A 7,398-nucleotide genomic window follows, 5' to 3' on the forward strand; every position below is an offset into this window, starting at 1 on the left:
CCCTCCCCCCAGCAACCCTCAGTTTGTTTTGTGAGATTAAGAGTCACTTATGTTTTGTCTCCCTCCCAATCCCATCTTGTTTCATTTATTCTTCTCCTACCCACTTAAGCCCCCATGTTGCATCACCACTTCCTCATATCAGGGAGATCATGTGATAGTTGTCTTTCTCCAATTGACTTATTTCGCTAAGCATGATGCCCTCTAGTTCCATCCACGTTGTTGCAAATGGCAAGATTTCATTTCTTTTGATGGCTGCATAGTATTCCATTGTGTGTATATACCACCTCTTCTTTATCCATTCATCTGTTGATGGACATTTAGGTTCTTTCCATAGTTTGGCTATTGTGGACATTGCTGCTATAAACATCTGGGTGCATGTGCCCCTTCGGATCACTACATTTGTATCTTTAGGGTAAATACCCAGTAGTGCAATTGCTGGGTCATAGGGTAGTTCTATTTTCAACACTTTGAGGAACCTCCAGGCTGTTATCCAGAGTGGTTGCACCAGCTTCCATTCCCACCAACAGTGTAGGAGGGTTCCCTTCCTCCACATCCTCGCCAGCATCTGTCATTTCCTGACTTGTTGATTTTAGCCATTCTGACTGGTGTGAGGTGATATCTCATTGTGGTTTTGATTTGTATTTCCCTGATGCTGAGTGATGTGGAATACTTTTTCATGTGTCTGTTGGCCATCCGGAAGTCTTCTTTGCAGAAATATCTGTTCATGTCTTCTGCCCATTTCTTGATTGGATTGTTTGTTCTTTGGGTGTTGAGTTTGCTAAGTTCTTTATAGATTTTGGACACTAGCCCTTTATCTGATATGTCATTTGCAAATATCTTCTCCCATTCTGTCAGTTGTCTTTTGGTTTTGTTCACTGTTTCCTTTACTGTGCAAAAGCTTTTGATCTAGGTGAAATCCCAATAGTTCATTTTTGCCCTTGCTTCCCTTGCCTTTGGCGATGTTCCTAGGAAGGAGTTGCTGTGGCTGAGGTCGAAGAGGTTGCTGCCTGTGTTCTTCTCAAGAATTTTGATGGATTCCTTTCTCACATTGAGGTCCTTCATCCATTTTGAGTCTATTTTTGTGTGTGGTGTAAGGAAATGGTCCAATTTCATTTTTCTGCACGTGGCTGTCCAATTTTCCCAACACCATTTGTTGAAGAGGCTGTCTTTTTTCCATTGGACATTCTTTCCTGTTTTGTCGAAGATTAGTTGACCATAGAGTTGAGGGTCTGTTTCTGGGCTTTCTATTCTGTTCCATTGATCTATGTGTCTGTTTTTGTGCCAGTACCATGCTGTCTTGATGATGACAGCTTTGTAATAGAGCTTGAAGTCCGGAATTGTGTTGCCACCAACTTTGGCTTTCTTTTTCAATATTCCTTTGGCTATTCGAGGTCTTTTCTGGTTCCATATAAATTTTAAGATTATTTGTTACATTTCTTTGAAAAAAATGGATGGTATTTTGATAGGAATTGCATTAAATGTATAGATTGCTTTAGGTAGCATAGACATTTTCACAATATTTATTCTTCCAATCCAGGAGCATGGAACATTTTTCCTTTTCTTTGTGTCTTCCTCAATTTCTTTCATGAGTACTTTATAGTTTTCTGAGTATAGATTCTTAGCCTCTTTGGTTAGGTTTATTCCTAGGTATCTTATGGTCTGGGGTGCAATTGTAAATGGGATTGACTCCTTAATTTCTCTTTCTTCTGTCTTGTTGTTGGTGTAGAGAAATGCAACTGATTTCTGTGCATTGATTTTATATCCTGACACTTTACTAAATTCCTGTACAAGTTCTAGCAGTTTTGGAGTGGAGTCTTTTGGGTTTTCCACATAGAGTATCATATCATCTGCGAAGAGTGATAGTTCGACTTCTTCTTTGCCGATTTGGATGCCTTTAATTTCCTTTTGCTGTCTGATTGCTGAGGCTAGGACTTCTAGTACTATGTTGAATAGCAGTGATGATAATGGACATCCCTGCCGTGTTCCTGACCTTAGCGGAAAAGCTTTCAGTTTTTCTCCATTGAGAATGATATTTGTGGTGGGTTTTTCATAGATGACTTTGATAATATTGAGGTATGTAAGGGCTGACTTTCTAATGCATTTAAAAGGCTACATAGTCTTTTCAATGCAGAGGGAAAGAAACACACATCGCTGGAGCACAGATCAAAGCCAAGGGAACTATGAAGCCATCTGTTTTAAGTGTACAGTTCAGTAGTGTTAAGTATGTTCACACCATGGTGCTACATATTCTAGAACTTCCCCATTCTGCTACACTGCAACTGTCTACCTGATAAACACTGATCTCCCTCCTCCCCCAGCCCTTGGCAACCAACTTTCTATTTTCTATTTCTGTGTTTTGGGACTATTTTGAAAACTTTATATGAGTGGAATTATGACAGCATTTGTTCCTTTGTCGCTTGCTTATTTCAGTTAGCATAATATCCTTAAGGCTCATCCGTGTTGTAGTCTGTGGGAGGATTCCCTTCCTTCTTTAAGGCTGAATAATATCCCACTGAATGCTATCCCCTATTTTCTTTGCCCATCCGTTTGTCAAAGGACATCTGGGTTGCTCCTACCTCTTGGCTTTGTGACTAATGCTGCAATGAACATGGGTGTACAAATATCTCTTTGAGATCCAATTTTGAGTTCTTTTGGATATTGGAAAGTTCAGGAAAAGCTGTTTTTCAACTTTATATACATAGTTTTTTGAGTTTATTCCTTTCACTTAGCATTCTGTGTGTGAAATACAACCAAATTGTTTCATGTAGCTTTGGATCGTTTTGATTTCATTCTTCTATACGATATTTCATTTTATGATTTTGCCAAAATTTATTTATCTATGCTAATATTAGTGGTATGTGAATTTTTTCTAGTTTGGAACCATGACAGACAATCCTGACAAATACTTTCTTATTCAATTAACCTGGTGAGCATGTGCTAGAGTTTCTCCAAGATATATACCCTAGAGCAGAATTGCTAGGGGATAGGTATGCATATATTCAATTATACTGAATAATTAACATTTATTTTCCAAGGGGATTATGCTAATACAAATTCTTGCCACAAGGAAATCAGAGTTTTGCTAATATAGTTTTGCTAATATAAATTCTTGCCACAAGCAAATCAGGCTACCCATCCTTACCAGTAGTTGGTGTTACCCCATGTTAAATTATTACTAGTCTGGTGGGTGTGTGATAGTAACTTATTTTGCAATTATCCCTTTGCCTATGAATCTCATAAGCCAAGAAAGGCACCAGTCGCTTCCATTTTTTGAGAGTTCTATTATATTAAAAAAAAATTAAGAAATGCCAAGGCACAGATGTAATACAATATTGTTATGCTATTTATAAAACAATTAAAATTTTAAAAATAATCTGTGCTACATTATAAAAGGAATGGAATGCAAGTTTAAAGTCTTACAATGAACATCTTCAGCCCCAACAATGTATACTTCTACCGCACGTAAATCTCATTTAGAGACAGCATAAATATCTGAGATGTTTAGAGTCTCAGATAACATGAAAAAATCCTCCTGAACGACCTTTCATGTTCAAGTCCAGAGTGAAAAGACCGTACGGATTCTCTCCACCTACCCACTGACTCAGCCTCTACTCCCAACTCCTGCTCTTGAAAAAAACCATCCTTAGTGTCTCCTGGACCTATGGGTTTTATTCTAACTCATTAATGAAATGCTTGAGAATGAACACTGGGGAGAAAAGCCTCAAAAATAATTGACAGAAAGAGAGTCCAGTGGGTGTATCAAGGAAAGATGCAGACACCTCCCCTTCTGTCTCGCGTTGTGGGAATATTTGTTGATTTAATAAGCATTGACTGAGCACTTCCAAGCTCAAAGAAGTGTGTTAAGGGCTTTGGAGGAAACAAAGAAGAGGAAAACGAGGTATCTCCCATCCCTGAGGCTCATCTGCTAGCTGGGGGACTAATGAAAATGACCCGCAACTGTAAGGCAGTGTCACTGGGGCAAGGGATGCAGACACTATAAAGTGATTAAAGGAGATGACCCTTGAGGTGGAAGGGGAAGGGGAAATCGGAGGAACAGACCCCTGAGTAGTCAAGAAGGATGTTCCATCACAGCTATTAGCATGTAGCCAGGATGCTGGAAAAGCTCAGGGCCCACTGAGAGAATACTGATGAGAAATGTTCTGTGGACAGTCAGAAGGTGTGCCTTGGAGTCAGGGATGAGGGCAATTAGTAAGCCATAAAACTGGAGCCAGATTCTCAAGGCATTAAGTGTCATGACAAATACGAAGCATTAACAATAGATTCTCAGCCATTTAAAACAGAGCAGTGATATGATTTTAATTGCATTTTTTTAAAAGATTTTATTTATTTATTTGACAGACAGATCACAAGTAGGCAGAGAGGCAGACAGGAAGAGAGAGGAGGAAGCAGGCTCTCCGCGGAGCAGAGAGCCCAATGCGGGACTCAATCCCAGGACGCTGGGATCATGACCTGAGCCGGAGGCAGAGGCTTTAACCCACTGAGCCACCCAGGCACCCCTTAATTGCATTTTCTAAAGATAGTACTGAGGGGGTGGGTTTAAAGGATCATTTGAAAAACGGGTAAGAGAAGACCCTCTAGTTTAGATAGTAAAATGAGGACGTTCACAGAGGAACAGGGGGACATGGCGAGGGGAGTGGGGAAGGTTGGGCATGTTATAGGCTGACCATATCCCTGTAAGATCCACTCTTTTCCAGTACCATCTGCTCCTTTCCTGAGTCACTGGACCACTACATGGATCCTCTGGAACCACCTACCAAATGGGTCTCAGAGCAATCGTCTGGTTCCCGGGGCAGTCCATGTGTCCTTGGAACAACCCTGGGCCACAGCCACCCACCCAGGCCTGCTCCACAGAATGTAAGAACTATATTGCTGAAAGGCATCCTGGACTCCAACCCAGCACTGACAGGAGGCACTGTAGGTCCTGAGAAGTTAGGTTACTCATCCAAGACCAAACAACTCATAATGGCTGAGGCAGGACTCAACCCTGCCCTAAGACTGAGGTTCCAAGTCCATCAGTCAACAAAATCAAGACGGAACCAAAACTCAATCTTTGTTACCTGTTGTATTGTTTTTCTATTATTGACGGTCACAACCAAATTTATTAGTAGGAACGTTTACAAAATCATTCACACTTATCACTGGGTGAGGTTCTAATGTTTCCAGAGCCCTCACAATGGCAGAGGCACAGGACAGGCTGTGAAACCCACAAACTAAATACAGTTACTCTCTCTAGGCATTCTACTACCCTGGGCATTCTGGGGCAGGGCTCACCTTTGTTCCTTTCTGCCCCAAGAATCTGGGGATGAGCCTCGGTGTAAGCACAGCACCAATGGTGCTGTGGGAAACAAGCTCACTAAGTAGTAATGGGGGCAAAAAAAAAAACCCCAGTGGATTGGTGGTTTTCAGAAAAGCTGACTTTCAGAGAGGAAATTCAGTCCAGAATCGGAGCACTCTTGGATTTAATACTCCAAGCGAAATAGATACAACCTGTCTGAGACAGAATTAGGCAGGTCGCCAGTGTGGGGTGTGACTATGAGATAGCCCCAACCAAAGCCATATGCCTACCATACTTCCAAAATTGCCAGAATTTACTACCTTTATAAAAACTTGTTTGGGGCGCCTGGGTGGCTCAGTGGGTTAAAGCCTCTGCCTTCGGCTCAGGTGGTGATCCCAGGGTCCTGGGATCGAGCCCCACTTCGGGCTCTCTGCTCCACGGGGAGCCTGCTCCCTCTTCTCTCTCTCTCTGCCTGCCTCTCTGCCTACTTGTGATCTCTGTCTGTCAAGTAAATAAATAAAATCTTTAAAAAAACAAAAACTTGTTTGAGTGGTAAGCCATTGTCTCTGGATTCTTCGCCCTCCCCCCTCTATCCCTACTGAAATGACGTGATGCATGAATTAATTCATTAATATACGTTATTGGGTGCACAGTGATATGTGAGTGCTGTGGCAGTGCATTTAAGGCAAATGACCGGAAGTGCAAAGGTTGGTCTAGACAACTTTTCTTTTTTTTTAAGATTAATTTTTTAGCCTCTTCTATAAATGGTGTTGGGAAAATTGGACAGCCACATGCAGAAAAATGAAATTAGACCATTTCCTTACACCACACACGAAAATAGACTCAAAATGGATGAAGGACCTCAAAGTGAGAAAGGAATCCATCAAAATCCTTGAGGAGAACACAGGCAGCAACCTCTTCGACCACAGCCACAGCAACTTCTTCCTAGGAACATCGCCAAAGGCAAGGGAAGCAAGGGCAAAAATGAACTATTGGGATTTCATCAAGATCAAAAGCTTTTGCACAGCAAAGGAAACAGTTAACAAAATCAAAAGACAACTGACAGAATGGGAGAAGATATTTGCAAACGACATATCAGATAAAGGGCTAGTGTCCAAAATCTATAAAGAACTTAGCAAACTCAACACCCAAAGAACAAATAATCCAATCAAGAAATGGGCAGAGGACATGAACAGACATTTCTGCAAAGAAGACATCCAGATGGCCAACAGACACATGAAAAAGTATTCCACATCACTCAGCATCAGGGAAATACAAATCAAAACCACAATGAGATATCACCTCACACCAGTCAGAATGGCTAAAATTAACAAGTCAGGAAATGACAGAAGCTGGCGAGGATGCGGAGAAAGGGGAACCCTCCTACACTGTTGGTGGGAATGCAAGCTGGAGCAACCACTCTGGAAAACAGCATGGAGGTTCCTCAAAGTGTTGAAAATAGAACTACCCTATGACCCAGCAATTGCACTACTGGGTATTTACCCTAAAGATACAAACGTAGTGATCCGAAGGGGCACATGCACCCGAGTGTTTATAGCAGCAATGTCCACAATAGCCAAACTATGGAAAGAACCTAGATGTCCATCCACAGATGAATGAATAAAGAAGATGTGGTATATATATATATATATATATATATATATATATATATATATACACACACACAATGGAATACTATGCAGCCATCAAAAGAAATGAAATCTTGCCATTTGCGATGACGTGGATGGAACTAGAGGGCATTTGGAGAAAGTCAATTGGAGAAAGACAACTATCATATGATCTCCCTGATATGAGGAAGTGGTGATGCAACATGGGGGCTTAAGAGGGTAGGAGAAGAATAAATGAAACAAGATGGGATTGGGAGGGAGACAAACCATAAGTGACTCTTAATCTCACAAAACAAACTGAGGGTTGCTGGGGGGAGGGGGGTTGGGAGAAGGGGAGTGGGTTATGGACATTGGGGAGGGTATGTGTTTTGGTGAGTGCTGTGAAGTGTATAAACCTGGCGATTCACAGACCTGTACCCCTGAGGATAAAAATATATGTTTATAAAAAATAAAAAATTTAAAATTAAAAAAAAA

Source organism: Neovison vison, chromosome 12 (assembly GCF_020171115.1).
Source record: "Neovison vison isolate M4711 chromosome 12, ASM_NN_V1, whole genome shotgun sequence".
NCBI classification, from domain to species: Eukaryota; Metazoa; Chordata; class Mammalia; order Carnivora; family Mustelidae; genus Neogale; species Neogale vison.